Below are 11,519 nucleotides of genomic sequence, written 5' to 3' on the forward strand. Positions count from 1 at the left end.
GGTGATCTGGTCTTGTGTTTCGCCGTCCAAAGTTTACCCAACTTAAAACGTCTTGTCGTTGATCTCCTTCTCAAGCCACATCTTGACTGGCCGAGGCCTCTTCTTGCTGGTTGACTCTAACGGTAGACTTTAGCCCTTCTATCTCCGTCTATTCAAAGGCTCGAACCACACCGGTGGCGAGCTGCGATCTAGGGTGCCCATGCCCAGATTGTCTCTGAGCCAAGGGTCAGTGCACATGAGTCGTAATGTACCTTTTAGAGGAGTTGTCCTGATGGCTTGACCTTTCACTGACAGGCTTCGTCGTCCAACACTTCTTTGACCCTTCTCTGGGCTGACCAACATCTGAGTTGAGCTCACGACTCACCTCTTGTGCCCGATCACCGGTGACCTCCCCCGAACCCTTGGGTCGAGCTGATGGGCTCTCTTGCATGGTACTCATGCCCCTGTCTTACCTTGCACTAGGTAACCATTTACTCACGGGGTGGCTATGCTCGAGTAGTTGCACTGACACCGAGCTAGGCTGACTTTACTGAAGTACAACTTAAGGTTTGCCACATTCCACGCTCAAGGAATGGCCTTAACTAGTCAGCCTTGGCTTCTTCATTCACTGATTGGAGGGCTTCTCCACGATTTGTCGTATGGTCATCTCTTTGCTCCTAGTGCGTGCGGGTCTCATGTTCGTGGTTTCTGGAAGCCCCCCTTGACTATCTGTGATTTGAGGGCTGGAACTAGGTTGGAAACTGCAATTGGAACTGAAAAACTTGTGTGGTGGGACTGATGTTTTATATCGAGCCCCACGGTGGGCGCCAAATGATCCTGCCGACAACTCAAGCGTGCAGGAATTGCCTTGTCGCTTCCTTGCCTCGCCTTTGGCAACTGCGTTATCTGCAAGAGTGCTCTTAGGACCTTCGCTGGGAACTTCGAATGCAACCTGCAAAATACACAGACGGCGCCTCTAGCGGCCGTTTGCACTCCAACGCTCAAGTTAGGTCACAGAATCGCTAACGAAAATAATCTGTGTAAAAAAGTGTGTGTGTATTTCTCTCTGATTCCCTTTTTATCTCCCTCTGTGTCTGTGCCCAACAGAATTCTGCTACGCTGTTCTCTGCAGGGTCCGATCCACTTGGGGGACAACTTGTTCTCTAACTCAAAAGGATGGACCTTTCGTATAACCAGATCAGCCAATTGGAATTGCCGCGGCTTCACCTTAGAGCTGTACTGATGTTCCACTCTCCTCTTCACAGCTTAAGCCTTTATCCTCGCCTCTTCTCTGGCCTCGTCCAACAGGTCTAGATCTACCCTTCTTTCCTCATTGGACTCTTCTGCCACGAAGCTCTGAAAACGGGGCGAGCTCTCGTGAATCTCTACTGGGATCATGGCGTCTGACCCATATACTAGGCTGAACGGCGTCTCCATGGTAGAGGATTGAGGTGTGGTGTGGTAAGCCCACACAATCCTTGGTACTTCTTCCGCCCACGCCCCTTTAGCTTTCTCAAGCCTTCGCTTCAACCCCCTCAACAAGATTCTATTTGCGGACTCCACCTGTCCGTTCGTCTGGGGGTGTTCGACAGACGCAAATACCTGCTTGATGCCTACTTCCGCGCACAACTTGCTCATTTGTAGGCTGGCAAACTGAGTGCCATTATCTGAGATGAGACGCCTCGGCACGCCGAAGCGGCATACAATGTTTTTCCATACGAAGTGTTGTACTTTATATGCAGTGATCTGCGCCACTGGTTCTGCCTCTGTCCACTTCGTGAATTACTCGATGGCCACTATCAAGTACTTCATCTGCCTTATCGCCAAGGGAAAAGGCCCCAGAATGTTGATTCCCCATGTGTGAAAGGGCCACGGGCTATAAATCGACCTCAGCTCTTCTGGAGGTGCCTTGTGCGAGTCAGCGTGCATCTGACACTGTTTGCATCACTTGGCATATTTCACACAATCTTCCCTCACCGACGACCAATAAAACCCTGCGCGAATCACCTTGGAAGTTAATGATCTTCCTCCCACATGGCTTCCACAAATCCCCTCGTGGAGCTCCGACATGATCCTCGTACACTCATCGCCACTCACACATGTCAGGATTGGGTGCGTGAACCCATGCCTGAATAGCACTCCATCTACGAGAGTGTATCTTACAGAGTTCTTTTTTATCTTCTTGCCCTCCCCAGGTTCCGCTGGGAGAATCCCATCTGCTATGTATCGCCTGCAAGGCGTCATCCACGTATCCCCTTCTTCCACGACACACACTTGCACACACTTCTCTTCTTCGGGCGAGGCCGCATAAGCGCTGACACGGGGTGTCCTTGCCGTATCTTGAATTAACGACCGATGACTTCTTGGCTTTCCTCTCGACATGCTGATGTGAAGGACATCCACTCTATTGTCTGCCACAAACTTTCGCGGCGTTTTGAGCGTTTCTTGGATGACTGTCCTCTGCCTTCCCCCCTTGCCTGAGCTGGCCAGCTTGGCAAGTAGGTCAGCTCTAGCATTTTGTTCTCTTGGGACATGCACCAGCTCAAACGTAGTGAAAGCTCCCTTCAACACTTGGACATACCTCAGATACGCCGCCATTTGCGGGTCTTTTCCCTGATACTCCCCGGTCACTTGCCCTGTGACCAATTGCGAATCTCTCTTTGCCAAGAGGCTCTGCGCACCCATTTCTTTGGCCAAGAGCATTCCAGCGATCAGAGCTTCGTACTCAGCTTGGTTATTACTTGATGGAGATCAAGCCCAAGAGAACATGGAGGCCACTCATCAAGCTCAAGAAGAGGTGGAGGCACAAATGAAGGACGCCCATGGAGGTCAAAGTCCACCTCAAAGGATTACAAGAAGCATGTTCAAAGCCTTGGGAGCTAGAGGACATTTATTTTCTCTTTTTGTAGTGACTTTAGTTGAAGGTGCTTAGAGGGAAACCTTAGAAACCTCTTTTGTTATAGCATCTTTTAGGTTTTAGTTAGGAGCTTTAGGGGGGTGTATTAGTAGATAGGTGTAGGAGTAGAATAGGGGGTGCCAAAGTAAAGGAAAGGATCACACCTTCCTTGCCTTGCATTTTAGCGCCGGTTCTAGCTTGTTTTGGAGGGAATTTTGTTTTGTTTTAGCTTTCAATTTTCAGCACCTTAGGCTATAAATAGAGGTGCCTTCCTTGTAAATTTCAGATTTGAATTCATCTAAAGAAACTATACTCAAAATTGGAGTGAGCATTTGGAAAGCTTTTGAGCTTCTACTCTAGTCTTATCTTGAAGGACCATGGTTTCCTCAAGTGGCGGCTTGCACACTCATCTAGGAGCATCCATACTTCTAGTGGCGTGATCATCCAACCATTCTTCCATCTTCATGAGCATTCTCTTCTCCTTCCTTCTTCTTTTTCAATTGTTCATGTTGCCTTGTGTTTTTGATTTGTTTTGGTTCGGCTATTCCAATTTTCCAGCACCTTTGTTCTGTTTTTGTTTTCAATTCCTTTTATGTTCGGTTCATATGTGTTCTTGCATAATTCTGTTCGGTCAATTCATTTTATGTTTCCTTTGTTTATTCAATTTGACAATATTTGGTTCAACCAAATAAGTTTGGGAATTGGTACTTGTTATTGGTGAGTTCTTGACTTAGAACCATGATCCAACTTCTAAGAAAGTGCCTCTATATTTTCCAGCTCAAGGTGATTCCTCAAAGTGTCAAGAATCTTGTTCTATGTGGCTATTGGAATCACATCATCACTTGCCTTGAAGGCGAAACGTAAGGCTTGCTCGATCAACACCCCATTAGGCCCTTCCAAGACTATCCCCGCACCACCTCCCTGCTGATTGGAGGACCCATCCACTGAAAGCATTCACTGTGATCCTAACTCCACCTCCTGGGGGGCACCTCCTGGCGAGAGCTCTGCAACGCAGTCTTCGTAGACTTGCCCTTTGATGGATCCCCTGGGCTCATACTGGATATCAAACTCTGACAGCTCCACTGCCCAGCGAACGATCCTCCCAGCGACATCTGGCTTTTGCAGTACCTTCTGAATGGGGAGATCCGTCATCACCACCACTGTGAAGTTGTGAAAATAGTGACGGAGCCTCCTGGCTGAGAATACCACTGCCAGTGCCGCCTTCTCCAACGACTGATATCTCTTCTTTGGGCCCTGTAAAGCCTTGCTTTCGAAGTAGACGGGCCTCTGTACTTGATCCTGCTCTTGGACCAGCACAGAGCTGATAGTCCACTTAGTCACAACGAAGTACAAACGAAGGGGAACGCCAGCCCATGGCTTGCACAGCACCGGAGGCGTCGCCAAGTACTCCTTCAACTTGAGGAATGCTGCTTCGCACTCATCTGTCCACGCAAAGCGGCTATTCCTCTCGAGGCACTGGAAGTAGGGGTGGCCCTTCTCACCTCTAGCAGACACGAACCTTGACAAAGCCGCCATTTCCCCGGTAAGTTGCTGCACTTCTTTCACTGAGGTTGGACTCCTCATGGCAATGATAGCTGCACACTTATCAGGGTTCGCCTCTATCCCCCTCTCCGTAAGCATAAAGCCAAAGAACTTACCCGCCTCAACTCTGAAGACACACTTCTCGGGGTTCAGCTTGAGGCGGTACTTGGATATGGTGGCAAACAGTTCTTCCAGATCCGTTGTGTGCCGCCCCCTCTCCTGCGCGGTCACCACCATGTCATCTACGTAGGCCTGCACGTTCCTTCCCAACATGGGTGCAAGGACCTTATCCATTAGTCTCTGGTAGGTGGCGCCCGCGTTCTTCAGCCCAAACGGCATCACCTTATAGCAGTAACTACACGTCTCCGTCATGAACGCCGTTTTGCTCTCATCCCCTGGATGCATCTTTATCTTATTGTACCCTGAGGATGCCTTTAAGAAGCTCAACATCTTGCACCCTGAAGCGCTGTCCACCAACGCGTCGATGCTAGCTAAGGGGTACGAATCTTTAGGGCACGCCTTATTCAAATCCGTGAAGTCGGCACACATTCTCCACTTTTCGTTCGCCTTCTTCACTAAGACGACATTGGCCAGCCACTCAGGGTATTGGATCTCCCTGATGTGCCCAAAACTTAACAATTTCTTTGTTTCCTCCTACACAACGAGGCGCCTTTCCTCGTTGAACTTCCTCCTCCTCTGTCGTATAGGCGGACCTTTGGATCCATGGTGAGATGGTGGCATAGGATGTCTGGGTCGATGCCAGGCATGTCCGAGGCGGACCATGCGAAAGCATCTAGGTGGCGCGAGATCACCGCAGCCACTTCATCCTGCTCCTCCTGGCTCAGCAAATGTCCCAACTTAAATACCTTGCCACCAATATGCTTCTCAACCACGTTGTCTATTGGTTAGGGTCGCCTGTCTCGCATGCTCTCCGCCCGAGACTCGCTTCTGCGGCCTTCTCTTATAGGCGTCGCCCCATCGGGTGTTTCAGGCGAGGCCTCCTCTGATACTTCTTCCATAGGCGATGCTCCCTCGTATGCTTCTTCCATGGGCGATGCCTCCCCACGTGTTTCTTCTAAGCGCGCGTCTTCCCTAGGCGTCGCCTCCACGGGTGGGGCCTCGACAGGCGTCGACTTTGCAGGCGTCGCCTCTTCCAAGGGCTCTACCTCCATTGGTGTATCTGAAACGGGCGGGCTTTCCATCACCATGACCACGCCCCTCTTTGTTTTTAAGTTATTCTCATAGCATTTTCGGGCCTCCTCCTGATCTGACTTGATCACGATCACCCTACCACAAAGGTCTGGCAGCTTCATCTTCATGTGGCGCGTGGAGGCCACTGCTCTTAGCCTATTCAGCGCAGACCTACCCAACAGAATGTTGTAAGCTGAATTGGCATTCACTACCAAGTACCGAATGCTTTCTGTACGGGACGCCGTTCCATCCGTAAATGTCGTCCTTAGCTCTAAATAGCCACGTACCTCCACTTGGTCCCTTGCAAACCCATACAAGCATCCAGTGTAGGGCCTCAACAAGTCAGGGGACAACTGTAGCTTGTTGAAGGTCGACCAGAATATGACATCTGCAGAACTCCCCTGGTCGACGAGGACTTGGTGTACCTTTCTTGCAGCGGTGACGACCGAAATGACCATAGGGTCATTGTCATGAGGGACGACATCTCGCAGGTCAGCCTTTGTGAACACAAGGTCTGACTCCCACAGGTCATCCAAGCCTTCCTCAGCAACTGAATTTACTGACCTCACATACCTCCTACGCTGAGAGGTAGTGGGACCTCAACTTGAGAAGCCACAAGAGATGGTGTGGACTTCCCCATGGATCAGCATCTCGTGTACCTGTTCCTCCTCTGGTACCGCCAGAGCTTCGGCCGTAGAAGACCCAGCCAAATAATCCTTCAAAAAACCATTCTTCACCAGCTCATCCAACTGATGACCCAACGCCAAGTAGTTGTTGATGTGGTGCCCGAATGCCTCATGGAACTCGCACCACGAGTCTTTGTGAGGTCCCAACACCTTATCAGTCTTCACTGGTGGTCTCAGCCTATCTGCAATATTAGGCACAGCGATGAGATCCTTCAACTCTACTACGAAGTTGTTCCTTAGTGGCCTATTTCCTTCCCTCGCCGGCCTGTTTCCCTCCGCTCGCCCCCTAGCCCGGGGCCTCCTCGCCTCGTACGGGCGCCTCCTATCCTGATTCTTCCTCCCCGTCGTGGCCTCGTTGACCCTAGCGGGTTGTGCTCTCGACGATGCTCTTGGGCGCGCGGGTGCAACACTTGTGCGCTTCTCGCAAACTTCGCCCTCAGTGGCGATGTGTTCCACAGCACGACGCCTTATCTCAGCAAAAGTTCGGGGGCGGTTGCGGATGATTGACTCACAGAAAGGCCCTGGACACACCCCCTTTCTGAACGCGCAGACGATCATGGGCTCCTCTGTGGTGCCAACCTTCACCACCTGGGCCCCAAAGCGATTGATGTATTCCTTCAAGGTTTCGCTCTGGTACTGCTTGACGTCGAACAAGTCGTACGAAACTGGCGGTGGAGCCCTGTTGGCTAGGTACTGCTCCCTGAACAATTGTGAAAGCTAGGCGGAGGAGGTGATATGGCCATCTGGAAGGCTGATGAACCAGTCCATAGCCATCCCAGTCAGAGTGCTCATGAAGAGCTTGCATCTTACGGCATCGGATCCGCCTACCAGCATCATTTGCGTGTGGAACACAGTGAGATGTGCTTCGGGATCCTCCATTCCAGTGAAAGTCACCTTAGGACCCACAAACGTGTTATGGATCACCGCCTCCAAGATCGACTGTGAGAACGGCGTAGAAAACCCCCTTGGTTGAGTGAAACACTGATTAGAATCGTAACTAACTTCTATATCTCTCTTTCCAATCACTTGAGCGCACAATGAGTATGCAAGCAAATGATCAGAAAGTGTGTTAATGAGCGAAAACGTACCTTACTAAGCTTTCAGAGAAGCTTATATACCTTGGGTTTCAGCACCTGTACCGATCACGTCATCAGGTGTGATGACGTGTCCTGCACGTGCTTGGGTGGGGCGTGCTCAGTGGAACACGTAGGCTAAAAAAGATGAATGGTTCAGAAGTAGACATAGTCGCCGATCGCTGAATTGGCGTTCTCCAATCTCTAGTGCGCGTAACCGGCGGTCACCAGAGTTACGTTGCAGTCGCCGTATGAGAGCGCTAGGAGGTCAGATGATCAGAGATCGTCGGGGAATGCTAGGAGATCGGGTGGTTTACACACCGCCGCAAGGAGCGCATCGCCGGGTCTCCCAGTAAACTTAGTTAAAGCCGTTGAAGGCTCAGAAGGGTAATTTCAAGCGTGTAAGTTCAGTAAGACGATTGTGGCACCAGCATGGGGCATGAAGGTCGAGTGGGTTGGGGGGAACACCTTGCACGTCAGCGACAGGATTCCCAGAGTGGACATTCGTTGGTGGCAAGGTTTCCCCAGCTAGAACATGCATGGCGTAGCAATAAGGAGGGTGCCATTCGCGACGAGCGATATCACAGAGATGATGCACTTTGTTGCATCCGATACTCGCCTTGTCGGGTGGTGTTTCACAATGCATTATGTGCTAGGTTGCTCCTTAAGTCGAGGACTTAGCTGTGCAGCTGGTTACTACACAAGAATGACGTTCAAGTTGCCCCAATCCAGATGACGACACGTGTAGGGTTGGATGTCACCAGTTACTCCAACCTAGATGATGACACGTGTAGGGTTGGGAGCAATGGAGAAATGACGCTCAAGTTGCCTTAGCTCAGATGACGACACGTGTAGGGTTGGGCGCTACCTGCTATCCCAGCCCAGATGGCGACACGTGCAGGGCTGGATGCGAGCCACGCGTCCAAAAGCATAACGGCCTGGAGAGAGAAGAAACCTAACTATAAAGGTAACCTTAACAGAATTTGCAGAGGTACGTTTTTCATTACGGCTGATACTGCTAGGGTTGTGTGCCTACAGTACGGTCCTACAGAGCATATTCTCTCTTAGTTTTTGGGTGTTCTGGTCACTGACTTGAGCGTCGGAGCGCCACCGGTCGTAGAGGCGCCACTGTGTGTTTTTCAGGTTCTCAAAGAGGCTATCTGTGGAGTGGACTTGGAGGGCACGTGGTGCCAAGCTGGTGAGGAAGATCGTGACGAGGCAACGCTCTTGCGCTAAGTCAACCGGCAGGATCAGCACCTATTGACTTTCTCCCTTGGGGCCCTTGGTGGGTCCCATCATGTGTTTGAATTTGACCTTGACTTTGACTTTGGTCAACGCCCGGGGACGGGTCGGTACATCCATATACATACGGATAAGTTTAACTCATGGAGATGGATAAATATGAAGATGATGAGATTTTTTTTGTGAAGTTAGCTTGTGATGCCATACACGACAATAACTCTATCGGGAACAATAACTTCTTTAAGGCATTTTGGATGGTGAAGGAATCCCCATCGGCTCAAGTGCTTGCATGGAGGGCGATTCTTGACAAATTACCCACTAGACTAAACCTGGTTAAGGAGGGATTAATATTACCAATGCATTGTTCCCGTTGTGCCAAATATGCCCAAAATCTTTACAACACCTATTTTACAATATAAAGTAGCACCTTTAGCTTGGAATACATGCCACACTCGGGTGGGAATTCAATTAGTTCAACATAACAACCTTTTTGCTCATTTTGATGGACTTATCATGTCACTCGTTAGCTGACCACTATCAAACCACCATCAATATATAGTATCTTGTACGAGATGTACATGTTTCGACATAAGAGGTGTGCCTTAGAGATTTCACATTGACTAAAGATAAAACTAATTCAGAATATACAATGGTACAAAATCATTGAATAAAAACCTATTTCAAAGACAAAAATAATTAGTTACTATATTGACTAAATTAGATACTATTTTAGAGACTAAAAATATTATTGGTATTTAAAGTAGTTTCTATTACCTAATTTGTTTTAGCTACCATCTTTAGATTCTAAATTAATTGGTAGATAAAACCTTGGTAGCTAATTAGATACCAATTTAGAAACTAGTTTATAAATTATATTAACAATGAAAACTACTTTTAGATATAAATAATGTTTTTAGGCTATAAAATAATATCTAATTTAGTAAATATAGCAACTAATTATTTTTTGTCTCTAAAATTGAATTCTTTTTAATGATTTTCTTGTAGTGATATAAGTGGAGACAATCCTTACCTATCAAACCGATTTTGTCATAGTGAGTTAGACTTAAACTCACTTTTCTTTCATTTTTGTTTGTACTTTTTTTTTTTTCTAAACCAAGCAAAGCATTAATGATCTTTGTTCTTACCAAATTTGGTGTTGGGCCTTCCAAGTTGTGGAATCCAATTTGTTGGTGTAGACCAAGTTTCTCCTTAGAGGATTGCTGATCTTTATCACCAAATGTTGAGTGGAAGTCAACCTATAGAAGACTCTTCGACGCTCAAGTTATACCTTTTTCTATGTAGGTCTGGCAGTGGGAAACTATGACATTTCACTTTAAGGTTTTAAAATTTTAAACCTTATAACCTTTCCGTATATAAAGTTTCACTTCTTCCATGTTTTTCAAGATTACTATTTCTTCTTCGATTTTCTTCTTCTTCTTCTTCTTCTTCTTCTTTAGGCTTCCCCCTATTGCGGATCCCGAGTACTCCTGGGTGCTCGGTGAAGTAAACCATTATTCTTCGGTGTTTACTTGTGTTCTTGCCGGTTGACTCGCTTGCCAGTTGACTCTAACGACGATCTCACGCCTTCTTGTCTCCTCCTAGGTTTGCGCTTTCCTGGATCGAAATACTCTGTACCTGCAAAGACAAAGGGCCCTAGAGGCCGTTTGCACTCCGACGCTCAAGTCAATACTGGGGCTAAGAAACAGTATGTGTGTGTAATAGTTCTAATCACAAAAATTGCGTACCATGTGGGTTTTCTAACTACCCTTATTATAGCCTAGGGTTTCTTCTGTTTTTGTTACCCACATTTAGGGTTTTTGGAGGAATGCCCTTGCGCCGCTGTTACCCAATCTTAGTGTAATCTAGCGCGTAAGGCTCCCCTTGCTGGAGTGCAAACTTTAACAGAATGGCCACCTGGGTACCAACTTGTGCACCAAATCTCTGGGGCCATCCGTTCTGGGGGTGCCTTAACTATTCACATGACATGCATGCAACTTCCCTTGGTAACCCTAACCCTAACGGGCATTCGTGGCTTCTAAGACTCTTTACTTGTGTTGCGCCCTGTTGTGCTATCCACACCACACGCATGGGCACCCTGTGACTTAGGCTTTCCCCTACCTCTGGGCGTTTTACTAATAACTGGTGTGTTTTCTGGGACCCACTCTTCGTGGCCCAATTTAGTTTGAACCACTAATGCCCGATGTCACATCGGCCTTACTCTATTGTCGAGGACACGTCGGCACATTCTGGTGATCGACATCCGACAACTAATCGACACCCTAGCTCATGGCGCTTGTGGGACACTGACTCATGCCGTTTGTGGGACCCAGCTTATGTCACCCACCATTACTAGCGGTCGTCGAAGTCCAAGGACTGGTCGGTACAGAAGCCCCCCATTCTCGATCTGTTAACTTGTTCAGCGAAGAGACTAAGTCATCGCCCTTGGTGACCTACGTGGCACTTGGTGAAAGCACGTGAACAGTGCACCGAAGTGACGTCTCTCCGTACTCGTTTTAATCTGCACACACGTGGCAAGATCAACGACTAGGACTTTTTGTCGCTTGCAGTCCCTTGTTTACGTTAAATTCTTTCAAAACCCTGCGCTTCTTCATTGTTCCATTACTTCGCTGAAACTTTCTTCGATCATTTTCTTTCTCTCAAACGCTTTCGCTTCTCCTTCATCCATATCGACCTTCAAACCTTAATTGCTTAAAGGTATGATTTTTATTTCATGACTTGCTCTTGTTTCATGATTCCGCTGCTCATAACATGCTATAACTACTCTGGGTCTGTTTAAGATTTTTGCACTTTAGGTTTTCCTACACTTTACACTGTTTGCGTTCTTTGACTGTTGCGTTTCTATTTCTCTGGTTCATTGAGCCATGCCGTCGCTTCTTCTGAGCCCTCGTT

The sequence above is a fragment of the Phaseolus vulgaris genome, chromosome 11 (genome assembly GCF_051622355.1).
Source record: "Phaseolus vulgaris cultivar YP4 chromosome 11, ASM5162235v1, whole genome shotgun sequence".
Classification (NCBI taxonomy): Eukaryota; Viridiplantae; Streptophyta; class Magnoliopsida; order Fabales; family Fabaceae; genus Phaseolus; species Phaseolus vulgaris.